This window comes from Pseudophryne corroboree, chromosome 11 (genome assembly GCF_028390025.1).
Source record: "Pseudophryne corroboree isolate aPseCor3 chromosome 11, aPseCor3.hap2, whole genome shotgun sequence".
In the NCBI taxonomy this organism is placed as follows: Eukaryota; Metazoa; Chordata; class Amphibia; order Anura; family Myobatrachidae; genus Pseudophryne; species Pseudophryne corroboree.
Genome location: NC_086454.1, coordinates 357,641,243 through 357,655,684, shown reverse-complemented (window position 1 = coordinate 357,655,684; position 14,442 = coordinate 357,641,243).

Below are 14,442 nucleotides of genomic sequence, written 5' to 3'. Positions count from 1 at the left end.
CCCTTTTGAGCTCACACCTTGCTAAGGTGAGGGAGGATCTACCTTGCCATCATCATACTCTGGACATTTCTCACTGATATACAAATTTTATCTTTGTACAACTTTTTTAATGTGTAGGTTAAAAACTGTGTAAATAAACCAATAATTGGTACTAATTGGCCTTGGGCCTCTTGTTTGGGTGACTCTCTGGTGAGGGCAGTGCCGCAACTAGACATTTTAGCGCTGTGTGCAAGAAACAGTATCGCCCCCCCCCCCCTTTATACAAATAAGAGCCAGTGCGCGCCGCAGGCGTGCACCACAAATATAGGGGTGTGGCGCTTCATGGGGAAGGGGCATGACCACAGAGCTCCCTTTTACACATTACAGCACGCAGAGCCCTTTTTACACATTATGGTAGGTAGAGACCCCTTTTACACATTACAGCAGGTAGAGTCCCCTTTTACACATTACAGCAGGTAGAGTCCCCTTTTACACATTACAGCAGGTAGAGCTCCCTTTTACACATTACGGCAGGCAGAGCTCCCTTTTACACATTACAGCAGGTAGAGTCCCCTTTTACACATTACGGCAGGTAGAGTCCCCTTTTACACATTACAGCAGGTAGAGTCCCCTTTTACACATTACAGCAGGTAGAGTCCCCTTTTACACATTACGGCAGGCAGAGCTCCCTTTTACACATTACGGCAGGCAGAGCTCCCTTTTACACATTACAGCAGGTAGAGTCCCCTTTTACACATTACGGCAGGTAGAGTCCCCTTTTACACATTACAGCAGGTAGAGTCCCCTTTTACACATTACAGCAGGTAGAGTCCCCTTTTACACATTACGGCAGGCAGAGCTCCCTTTTACACATTAGGCAGGCAGAGTCCCATTTTACACATTACAGCAGGTAGAGCTCCCTTTTACACATTACGGCAGGTAGAGTCCCCTTTTACACATTACAGCAGGTAGAGCTCCCTTTTACACATTACGGCAGGCAGAGCTCCCTTTTACACATTAGGCAGGCAGAGTCCCATTTTACACAGTACGGCAGGTAGAGCTGCCTTTTACACATTATGGCAGGCAGAGCTCACTTTTATACATTACGGCAAGCAGAGCTCACTTTTACACAGCACGGCAGGTAGAGTTCCCCTTTCACACATTAGACAGGCAGAGTCCCCTATTTTACACACTGTGGCAGGCAGTCCCCCTTTTCACACATTTTTTTTATTTTTTACACATAATGGCAGGCAGTCCCCCTTTTATGGGGGGGGGGAGAGAGGAAAAGAAGTGGGTTATACTCACCTTCATCTGTGACCTGTGATCCGGCATCCACGGCAGGCTGTCAGTGGTGCTCCTGAGTCCCCTGCAGAGACAGCAGGAGTTGGAGGAGATCAAAGATCGCGGCAGTGAGGGAGGGGGTGAATGCGCCACTCAGAGCCCCAACAGGAGACAGGCGTGCCCCGGTGGCCGGTGGGAGACAGGCGGCAGCAGCGCAGGAGTACTGTAAGTACTGCCAGTGACTGCGGCCGTGCGCTGGGGGTGGGGTGCTGCCGATGGTGCACCTGCAGTGCATGTGTGCTGTGGGCGAGGCACCATCCGCACACACCTAGTTATGGCCCTGGGTGAGGGGACATCTGTTTCAGGACCCCGGGAAACATTTTTTAAGAATTCTCCAATTTGCAGTCTATACCTATTGGGTCCATCTTGGAAGAATGTATGAATAAACATTCAATGAATGTAGCGCACTTGGGAATTGTGTATTAGTTTAAAATATATATATATATATATATATATATGCACACATTGTAATTAATATTACAAGGTACATATATGTGATAAATCACAGAGATGCTTTATAGTGCCCATACATGGACAGAGTGAGTGGCTCTTGGTCTGATGGCAGCTCTGATTGCTCTGTGTTTATGGCTGATGACCAGAACTTTCTGTATGGGTCCAATTAGTGCCTTCACATTGGTAATCCTATAGTCATCTACCGGTCTTTCTGTCACACCACTCCAGAGCAACACATAACTGATATTGGTCAGATGCTTATTGAGGCTGGAAATAATTTCTATAGACACACATACAGCAACTCTTACAGCAGTTGGCAGGTTAAATATTTGTTTATACAGTATGGGTGACTTTAGTTCCAGCCACATCTCAGCTGGGACACATGCACAACAGTGACATCTGTACGTTATAAAATAAATCACACTAATCACACCATCCTTTATTTTTTTAGCTTAATCCTCATCTGGAAACCAAATCCCTGTGTCCCTACTGTATTTCCATCAGACCACAGCTGTAACTGTACGATGCACACATTAAAATGAGTATTTAGAGCTGGATTTTATGGGTAGTAGCAGAAAAAGGTGCAGATTATTTGCTACTCATCAAACCATGATGCAATGTAAGAGGTATTCTGTAAGTGCATTATTTTATTTTATTTTGCATGTAGGGGAAAACACACGGTCAGCTTTTGTAACATACAGGGCAATTTAGAGTTGAGCTAGATGGCCCCAACTCTAAATCTGTTTGCACAGTTTAAATTTGGGCCTACCGTCCACATCAAGGCTACACAGCATAACGCAGCCAAGGTAGAATGTGCTCCTATCTCTATATAAACTAAGCCCTTAGAACTCATAAGACTGGAAATGTATTTTTCTCGTGTCTCTGGCATACAACATAGAGTATTACACCGTACAGTCCATTATCACCACCTAACCTCACATCTCAGCAATCAGCCTCTCTCTTCCAGGCTTTTAAGGCTGCTGAGAGGTTGACCATTGTCATCAAGTTCATGAAAACTCCGAGTATAATGTCAGATGAATCTCATCTAAGCCATTTGTTGTAGAATGTAAGTATGAGAAAGGTTTTATCCACAACCCTATATATTTAATGGTTTAGAGCTTTCTCCTATATCAAAGCAACATTCTGTCTCTGCGTTCACATTAGCCAGATGCTGACAGCTCTCGAGCCCAGGCTTAAACCTTTCTGAGGACCTGGACTATTCTTAGAACACCTGTGAAAATGAAGATACGGTATGCACTTACTGGAGGCAAAGTTACCTCCTTTCGTACTCACTGACTGGGGTCAGTGCTCTACCCAAGATCGTTCTCTCAACAGTAAGCCAAGGCGTCTGACTTCCAGGCATTTATATTTCATTAAAAATATAAAAATTCAGGTAAATTAAAAATGAAGACGGCAGTTTGTGAAATCGTTTTGTGCTATTTGAAAATGTGATACGGAAAATGAAACGTGCTTCCTTTCTGTTCATAAATTAATTCTTCTGTCTAAATAATTATATTAAGGGCATGGAGACGCTGGAATATGAGGAAAGGCTTGCAAGACTAGGCATGTTTACACTGGAAAAGAGGAGACTAAGAGGGGACATGATCAACATCTACAAATATATAAGGGACAATACACAGAGCTTGCGCGGGACCTGTTTTTTGTTAGATCAACACAGAGGACTCGTGGACACTCACTCAGGTTAGAGGAGAGGAGATTCCGCACAATACAGCGTAAAGGCTTTTTCACGGTAAGGACAATACGTGTTTGGAATTCCCTGCCTGAGGGAGTTGTAATGGCGGACTCAGTCAACACCTTTAAGAATGGGTTAGATAAATTCCTAATGGATAAGGATATCCAGGGTTATAGTGCATAGTCACGCACTATAGTTACTATACAAAGAGGGCTAAAACGCAACGGCTGACATCGGCATCAGCCAAAATTTTAGACCATTAATCCTGCATAGGAGACCACAAATAGGTTGAACTCAATGGACAATCGTCTTTTTCAACCTTAGATACTATGTTACTATGTTAGTGTATTGCGTTGTCGGTTCCAGGTTCCTACAAATCTGCTCAGGAGATTACGTCTTTATAATCTACTCATGTTATAATTATTATTATTAAACTACACAAGTGATGTTTACTTTCATTGTAAAGGATATCTGTAAGCGAAATGAGTTCTGATGTCATCACATTGTTCATAAGGAACATTTATCCAATCCATTGCTATAAATTATCATGAGTAGCAGAAGTCACTTTAAATTTCTATGGTTACAGAACTCCATGTCGTCTTCCAAAATCCATAAATAATACAGTCAGGAATGCTTAGAGATCGGAGCGAGTGGGTACAATTTAGCCAGGTCTGGGCCTCCGTAGTGACCTGGGAGTGTAGGTGAGGATTCTCCCGCCCCACCTCATGCAATGTGTGAGAAGCAACTATAGTACCTAAACGGTGAGGGGGCATGACGGCATCACTTCAGTGGGCTGTGACCCCCCCCATAACTCTGGCCTAACTAAAGTCTCAACTGCTTCAGAATATTCCATACTGTCATTAAGCTGAGGACTGAAATTGACTGGGTGGTATTGGCCTGTTGTGTCCCCCATAACTTTCTACTTTGTTTAATGTACAGTACATCTGTCTGAGGTGGACGAGTCATATGGGGGAAGCTGACTGATACAGTCTGGCCTAGTGAGGGGCCACTCTGAACAGGTGAGACAAAACAGGAAAGAGTACTTGACTTATTTTAATGGAGCTGCTGCTATAAATGCACAAATCTTTTGCCAAACCACAGTGCTTTCATTTAAACTGCAATAGACTCCATGTTTCTACTTCTCAAGGGACGCTTCATTCCCTGTACCAATATGGCCACCAAGACTCCTACTTAGCCACCTTGGGACTGTGTGTGGTAGTTCCACAGTAGAAGACAGTAGTCTTCTGCTTAGCTCCAGCGAGAACTGTAATTACCTGCTGATATAACTGCTGTTCCAGGATCCTGTATGGCTACCCGATACCTACATACACTCCGCACAAGCTACATTCAAGCTAACAGTGTGCATGACAGTGAGTACAGCTGTACTTGATTTATCTTTAATAAAACTCTTCTACTGGTTAATAAACAGGGGCTATTCATAGCTGTAAGGCCTCTATAGGTTGGTGAACCTCAAGGATTGCCTGTGCATCTCCTGGCACATAGTGAATGTGGTCTGATTGTATGACCAGGGGAGGGGTACAAAAATGTAATGTTTACCTGCTTCAGATTTCTTGGAGGGCTCAATTTTTTACTCCTTTTTGAATACAGTGAGCAGGTGGTAGGTCCTTTTGTTCACCCATTGACATTTGTCAGCTACAGTTTACCCTTAAAGGCCTTACCATTCCCACTACCATCTAAATATACACCATTGTCCACTTTCCACCCACTACAGAATGGAAATGGCAATCAAGCCAAATTGAACAAGTTCTCAATTTCTCAGATTTCTCGGAGCTTTTCTCCAATAGCCTGAGGCGGATTGAGAGAGGCGGGGACTCGAGGTCAGCCCACCTCTCTTACCGGTGCACACATGAGTTGACACTTGCACTTTGCCAGTATCTAATGCCCACTGAGCATGCACTGGTCTCCAAGAACATGGTGCCCATGTCATTTTTCTAGTGATTTCTACTGGATCGGCAGACAGGTGAAGTATTGTCTGTAGGTGCAGGGTGTGTGGAGTGGCCCCCCCTGGATCCAGGGGCTCATGTGCATCACACACCCTGCACCCATTATCGATACACCCGTGACGATAGCTAATACCATATTCAAGTGGCTCTAACAGATTCTTTCCAACTACGGACGTGCAAAGAATGACCTCTTCACATCCCCCTGCTCCCTATTACCTTTTGTGTGCGCAATAAACAATCACACAGAGACCACTGGAGCTCGCCAGACATTCTGTTAAAAACTGGCAGCATATTCACAAGTATCACTGTGATGTGTAGACAGACTGATCGATCCATAGATGAAAACTAGAGATATACCGTATACAGATACTGTATATATATTTTTATAAAATCCTGAATTCTGTTGAGATCTGGCTCATCTGTAATCCGTAAGGACACGAGCTGAGACGCTCGGCTGTAAAAGTTATTGTCTGTGCAGCGCTCAAGACTTTCACTCTGTATTGCCGGACAAGACGAGTGTCTCCTAGGAAGATTATTCTCCTGGTGGAAAATAGAAACGGTATAATTCTCAGGTCTGTGATTTCCCCCTGCAGCGAATCTGTTGTTTTTCATTCTAAGTATTGTGTTTGGAGAAATGAAGAGAGGATTGTGCCCTGGGGGAGAGTCTCCTGGAGAATGAATACGCTGTATATTTTGATTGCAAAGTCAGAAATGCAGAGCGATGGTCGCCCCATTCTCTTGCAGTGATGAGGAGCTGGAATCCGTCTCTTTAATCCTATTCCGGAATGAGGATTCTTTTAGTTCAACGCTGGGAATTTTACCCTGAAGGCAGATTTGAATGGTGAGATGACACCAATGAATGGGTTATATTATTTATGTGATTCACATAAAGTGTATATATTAATGCCAAGGGATTTAGGCATAATTCAACAGAACCTCTTTTCTCTGCAGAAGATTATTGATATGTGTTATTAGAGTGCTGTGCGTCATGGAAGCAGGTCAATGTGAGGATGCACCTGTGAAATCGATGCCAATTAACCATAGCACCTGCCCTGTGACGTCCTTGCTAGACAATGAGATAAAATGGACTTTAGCATATGGTTGAGTCAGGGGGCACCATGTGACCTGACAGTGACCCCATGCTATACACACACACACACACACACACACACACACACACACACACACACACACACACACACACACAGTTCCAGGTGGTAGTACCTTTGCAACTGGAACAAACCATGCTTAGGGGAGCGGGGGATACATTTATTTTGTATTTTTACATGCAGGGTAATCAACGGCTGCTTTTGCATATAGCAAAATGCCACACAGCTTTATTACTACACTACAATTAAGATCTGAGTTTGGACACGCCCCTGCCAAATCTACATCTGTCCCATCTCCCCCCACCTGCAGTGCAGCATGGTTTGGCCCAGGTGCTCTTTTTTTTTTTTTTAGCTTGGCACCTGAGTCAGAATCTGTGAATTCAATGTACAGACGGAGCCACGCTAGTTTCATGTCTACAACAAACTTTTTGCGCAATTAGTATTACTACCAGGGGGTTCACTACGATCTGCCGGCGGCCGGCCTCCCGGCGACCAGCATACCGGCGCCGGGAGACCGGCCGCTGGCTTACCGACAGTGTGGCGAGCGCAAATGAGCCCCTTGCGGGCTCGCTGCGCTCGCCACGCTACGGGCACGGTGGCGCGCTACGCGAGCCACACTATTTTATTCTCCCTCCAGGGGGGTCGTGGACCCCCACGAGGGAGAATAAGTGTCGGTATGCCGGCTGTCGGGCTCCCGCCGCCGGTATGCTGGTCGCCGGGAGCCCAACCGCCGGCATACTGAAGTCCACCCCTACCAGGTACCAGCCTTTTAACTTTTTTTTTAAATTGTGTCGTACACCTTGTACAAAGTGCCTGAAGTGTCGCTGATTAATCGCATTAAATATCTGAATGAATTATCATGTGCTATGGCTGGCAAGTGGTGGGAATAATGAGAGATATGCGGATGTGTATGCACACGCGTCTCTTGGTGGATAAGAAATGAACAAGCCTTTTGCAGGCCCCAGAAGATACACGAACCTCCTATGGTTTGCATTTTACACTAGCAGGTGGTTTCGTGCCAATGATGAATGTTCTGGTTGCGACGATTTACATTTTCCTTTAGCTGAAAAGCCAGAAATACAGCAAATACGTCGTCTCCGTAACAGATGAAAACACATTTCACACATTGGTAGCCGGCTGTGTTTGGCTGTAGAATAGCTTGTTTTATGGGGGGAAATAATTCCAGGCAGCATCTATGATTCATGAGAAATGTTTTCAGGATCTGGTTGGTTACTTCAGGTCAACTGGACCTCCTGTAGAACTCACCAAGCAGGTAAAGCGACAAAATGAAGCCACCTGAAAATCTTTTTAGAAGTACATGCTCGCTATATTTGTTAATAATTACTACCTAAATACAATTTGAGATGCGCAGTTCTTTTCTGAAGATAGTAGAGAAAAACTATTATTAATTTGCATTGTTTTATCTAAGTGTTATTATACAGTATATTGGGCCTCATTCAGGTTAGATCACAGTATGCGATCCAACCGCAAAAAATATGAAAAAGATGCGGGAGCATGCAAAGCGCCCGTTCTGCGCCTGCATTTTCTGCAGGGGGGGGGGGGGGGGGGTTTGCAGAAAATATGATCACCTCTGCCTGTCAATCAGGCAGAGACGGTCGTGGGGCGGGGGCGGCAACGCTGTTTCCAGGGCAGCGACGGAGCGTTGTGGGGGCGTGGCTATGAAACAGGGAGTGGTGGGTCTCCTGCAGGCGCAGCTAAGCTGCGTCGGCAGGAGGCAACCTTAATTTCTGCTAACAAGCAGAAATTGTGATGCGATTTCAATTTCAGCTTGTTGAAGGGGGGGAGTGGCGTTGGCGTGCTGGTCGGCCTTGCCCTGCGATGGGAGGCCCCCAGCATGCTAACAAAAGGATTGCAAATTCTGCTAATTAGCAGAATTTGCAATCCGTTCTGAGTTAGGCCCATAGTATCATAATGGGGTGTCTCGGACCGGCTGTAAATCTAGTTACTGATCCATTGTATTCTTCAAATAATGATTTCTTTGTATCACACAATTGGTTTTATAAGTATACAGTATTCTAATTTCTAACACAAGAATGCTTGCTAATGATCCAAAGGCTGTTTGGCAAATTGCAGACATCTGATTTTTTAAGACGCTCAGATGACCTTTTCTCTTCAAGGTCAGGTGATGACCTTGCACATGTCAACAGGGGTCATTGCCCAACTAGATACGCCATTCTGACATACCATTTTCAGTTGGACGATTGAATTTTGATCTGTGAGTTTGGCACAAATTCGATCATTTGCAACACAACTGCAGAAATGATTTTGCATACATGCGGGTCTGATTTACAATAGGGCAACATGAAAACTACCCAGCTTTACAATTCAGGGAATTTCCGACTGGTCATCAGTCACACTTCTCCCTCACCCTCAATAGCTATTTAATTTAGATTTTTCCGTAAAAATCTAAACTGCATCGGGGGAGATGTACTAAGAGAGTGATAAAGTGGAGAGACAAACTACCAACCTATCATCTCCTAGCTATCATTTAAAAAAAACAAAAACAGAGATGTACTAAGCAGTGTAAAGAGTGAAGTGAGCCAGTGGAGAAGTTGCCCATGGCAACCAATCAGCATTGAAGTGACATTTGTAATTTACATACTATTTAATTATACAGAGCAACTGATTGGTTGCCAAGGGCAACTTCTCCACTGTCTCACTTCTCCACTTTTTTCACTGCTTAGCATAGCTGCCCCAGCCTATTACAGCAGGTTGTGTTCTAAAAATGGCAGTTGGTAGTTGATTGGCGCAGCGCAGTGATTACGGCTGCCCACCATAGAGGAAACACTGGGGAGAAGAATAAGAAGCATGTGTGCTACAAGAAAATGGCCGCCTCTCTCCAGCTCACAGCACATCAGTGGCTGTGTGCCCAAGAGCTTGTGATGAGTTATAGGGGATATGGGGCAAGTGAGAGAGAGTGAGTTAGACGGGTCATTTAAGTTACTATAAAAGAGTACAGTGCAGCATATTTGCAATGTACTGTATAACATATGTTTAATGTTAAAACATCTCACATTGTTATCGGCCATCTTTGCAGGCTCTTTCTGTGACCATGGCAGAACTACGAATGGTGTGCCAAACTTAAATACCTGGTTCAAACACAGGGGGACATTTACTAAGCAGTGATAAGAGCGGAGAAGTGAGCCAGTGGAGAAGTTGGCCCATCAACCAATCAGCAGCTCTGTATAATTTTATAGTATGCAAATTATAGATGTTACTTCAGTGCTGATTGGTTGATGGGGCAACTTCTCTACTGGCTCACTTCTCCGCTCTTATCACTGCTTAGTACATGACCCCCACAGTCTCCTATCACATTTGCACCTCACCAGCATTATCTAGATGTTATATCATTTGGAAAATAAGAATCCAGTGGCAGAGATGCCAATAATAGAGGATGGGAGTGGGGCTGGGCATTTTGCACCATCAGGCCCCTGGTGATGCAATGCCATGAATCATGAGTCTGCGAAGAGGGGCAAGGGTCAAAATGATGCAATTCTCACGTAAGTTAGTCATATTGACCCCCCCTCAACCTGGACCTGCAATTCACAGCATTATAATCCCTGTACTGCCCCCATTAGGATGTGGGAGGGCCACATGCTCTTCCAGGAGTCTGGAGGACACCTCTAAAAGCCCCCACACACAGAGCGATGTGGCCTCCAGGGCCACATCGCGAGTGACGGCATCAGCAAGCACACACACTTGCCAATGCCGTCAATGACGAGTGACGGTGTGTGTGAGGGTGGGTGGGGGTGAGGGGGGGGGGGGTGATGATGCTGGGAAGTGGGGCCATGTTGCATTTGTCAGCATGGCATTGTTTGCCACCTTCTCAGATCCTTCTGCATGTTCAAGAGATCTGAGGAGGCGAGGAAGGACCGGTGGGTGCGCGCATCTCAAAGGTGACATGCCCACACAGGGACCGTTTTTAAATGATGTATCAATTCGATCGGTCAGGAACGGCCACATACCTGTGTTGTCTTAACATTCGGGAGTCGACCAGAGGGGGAGCAGGTAAGTATGCATCCAGCAGTCTTTAACGCTACACTATGTCACTGCTTTCACAGTCTCCCTGAAACGCTGTTTCAGAAGTAAGTACGGTTCCAGTTTTTGCACAGATGTGATCTGAGGAAGAGATGTTAATACATTTTAATATAAACACACGGTTCTTTGGATTATTGACCTCTGTCCTGGTTTTATTTAAACATTCGGCTGTTGCAATTCCACCCAGTTCCCCTGAAGATGTGAGATAAGAAATCGAGGCAATGCTTTAAGGTCAATCCTCTTTTCCTATTACCTCTTATAGCGGGCAGAGCTTAATGATCATCCCTATCGATTGTCAGTTCTAGGCTAGCAGAGCAAGCAGATTATTTCATCCCTTCAACGGTTAATGGCTGCTTGACTGCCAATGCATTTTACTTATCATTTACGAAGCTCCACTGTCGCTCGTTGACAAAATACTTTATTCAAGCCAAGTTATATCAGGTTTAATAAGCAGAAATCAGGTTACAAAGGGGGTTCTCCACCTAATACGTGTGTTTTATCTGTCCCAACCACCTTGACTACATTATTTTAGAAATAGACAATATCCTCACTTATTTGACGTCTGTCCAGTGCTTAACTCTAGTACTGCACGTTGTATTCTTCTCTGGGTTCATGGCTGTAAGCTGTGGACGGAGCTGCCGGCTTCCAGTATTCCCAAACATCTTTGCCATCAATAACTACTTGCTATGACCTAAAGGCTTTTTTCACATTGTCTCATTCTTTTCTACTACATGGCTAAATGGCCACTAGAGCGGGAATGTAAGTTGGTTTACCTAAAAGTGATACATGTCACACCCTGGGATGCGATATCAGCTGTCGGGATCCCTGCAAGTCGGAATACCAACCCTGTAATCCTGACACCTCTCGGAATGCCGACACCGGAATGCCGACAGCTGGAATCTTGACTGTTAGTATAGCGGGCATGTTAGGGTTAGGGCTGAGGGGGTAAGATTTAGGCTGCAGGGAGGGGGTGGTAGGGTTAGGCTGCAGGGAGGTTAGGGTTAGGCTGCGGGAAGGGGGGAGGTTAGGGTTAGGTACCACCAGGGGGGAAGTTAGGGTTAGGCACTAAAGGGGGAGGGTTAGGCTGTGGGGAGGGGGGAGGTTAGGGTTAGGCACTAAGGGGGGATGGTTAGGGTTAGGCTGCAGGGGGGATTAGGTTTAGGCACCACCGGGGGGGAGAGTTAGGGTTAGGCTGCAGGGAGGGGGGGTTAGGTTTAGGTACCATCGGGGGAGGTTAGGGTTAGGCTGCGGGGTAGGGGGTTAGGTTTAGGCACCATCAGGGGAGGTTAGAGTTAGGCTGCGGGGTAGGGGGGTTAGGGTTAGGCACTAAGGAGGAAGTTAGGCTGCGGGGTAGGGGGGTTAGGTTTAGGCACCATTGGGGGAGGTTAGGGTTAGGCTGCGGGGTAGGGGGGTTAGGGTTAGGCACTAAGGAGGAAGTTAGGCTGCGGGGTAGGGGGGTTAGGGTTAGGCACTAAGGAGGAAGTTAGGCTGCGGGGTAGGGGGGTTAGGGTTAGGCACTAAGGAGGAAGTTAGGCTGCAGGAATGAAGGGTTAGGGGTAGGGGAGAGGGGGGAACATACTTACCTCGCCCCTGTTGGGTTTTCAACTATTGGGATGCTGGCATTGGCATTGTGAACACCGACATCCTGTCTGCCGGGAAATCATACTGAACCCCATTGTTAGGGATATACTAGCCAGGACTGGTGATTCCAAACTGGGTTCAGGATGGGAGGCGGACTCTCTGGGACGGACGAAGTTCTGTGTCAGCACCGAGGTGTCAGCTGGTACCGGTGCTTTTAACTTAAGTTCAGACTGAGAGGCGATCTCTCCAGGATGGATTCGGGCTGGCTGAATATAGTTCCTTCTCATGAAGTATATTATTGCAGACGTAGATGTTAAAGATGAAGAAGAGAATATGATGAGCGTACTAACGATCCAGATTGACTTTGCTGGGGTAGACGTAGGAACCGGTTCACCGCGATGAGAGGTTGAGTCGCTCCTACGCAGACTGAGGCGGTAACGGAGGCGGCTGAAGCGGGATGACGTCAGCAGTAGACCACTCAGAGCTGTCCGGGTCTAGGAGTTTAGGTAGGTAGAAACCAGGCTTCAGGACTGCAATAACAATAGGATCCAGGAGCAAGAGCGCACACACTGGAGACTGGGACCACAGAGCAGGAGCATGCAGTCTAGCTGCAGAAGACGTTGCACTGGCGTCAGAATGCCTCAGAATGCTCCCAGATATACCCTGCCCCTGTCGATGATTGGCTGCAGCAGGACTGTGGTGAATAAGGCCTCTGATTGGCCTTTCCAGAACATGTGTCTCTGACCAAGATGGCGGTGCCCAGAGCCCGGCACCGCCCACACTGCAGCCGCACTGACGTCACCTGCTTCCTCCCTGCTCCCGGACCTCCATCCGTGATCATCTGCCGCCCGCTCCTGCCAGCCACCGCAGTACCAGCGAGGACGCGGACACAACACTCTGACGGGTAATCCGCGGCTCCCCGGCGCCACTCTCCCGCTGCCCGTGACACCCATACCCTGTATTGTGTTGGATAATATGTAGTTTTTTTATTTATGTTTCTAATCAATAAGTTATTTATCTTTAATATCACTTCTTATAACCTGGCATTGCAACATATACTGTAGAATGTGTTGCACGCTAGTTACTACTATACTATACATCATATGGCTCTGTTATCAGGGCCGGATTAAAGGTGGTGGGGGACCAGGGCAACGTAGATTGTGGGGGCCCACCTATGATTTCTGGCAAATTTTTGCCCCCCCCCCCTCCTCCCGGCCACACGCATGCATGCACGCATGCACATATACACATACATGATACACACATATACACACGCACATACACACCTTCACTTACATTTCAGTAGGGAGCGTAAGCTGTCTGGCTGCTTGCAGTCACTGTCTCGCGGGATTTCCCTGTCCCGCGAGACTGACTGTGCAGGAGCTCCTCGGCGGCCGCTGTTGTTGATCAGCTGAGCCGCCGAATGAAGACTCCTATAAAACCATTTTGTAGGAGTCTTCCTTCGGCGGCTCAGCTGTTCAGTAACAGCTTTTCAGTGAAAACGTAGGGTGTGGGGGCCCCTAATGTGTGGGGGCCCCGGGACGGCCGCCGCTCTCGCCCCTGACTTAATCCGGCTCTGTCTGTTATAGTGGAATCATTCCAGTGTCTGGAGTAATCTATGCAGTATTAGTATATGTACATTTGTCTAGATTCATCATATTTATCTAGACACTAATATAAATGAATTAGACTGCGCATGAAGACAGTCATGCATAATATCTTACAATGTAAGGTCATAATATATAATTGATATGGTTCTGTTATAGAGGAATGTTTCAGCAGCCGCTGTAGAGAAATGTGATGTATAGCAATACATATGCTAATATCATTTATCTTATAAAGAATGAAAACAAATGAGCACTTTAGTTAAAGTATTCAATACTAATCAGTGACTACGTGTGTATATAGATGATCAATAGTATCACTATGTTTAAGTCATTTTAAATACTATAGTGTATATACAGTCTCTCAATGCGGTGCACTTAATGAGAATCAAAACAATGTTTATATAATCATTTAATGATTGTATGTATTATTGACCCAGGTTTGTAAGTAAAGCAAAAAAGCAAGCAACTGGGGAAAACTATGTTGCACTGCAGGTGGGACAGATGTAGAATGTGCAGAGAGAGTTAGATTTGGGTGGGGTGTGTTCAAACTGAATTCTAAACTGCAGTGTAAAAATAAAGCAGCCAGTATTTACCCTGCACAGAAACAAAATAAATGTATTTGCTGCCCTTACAAGGCAACATGGTCTGTTCCAGAT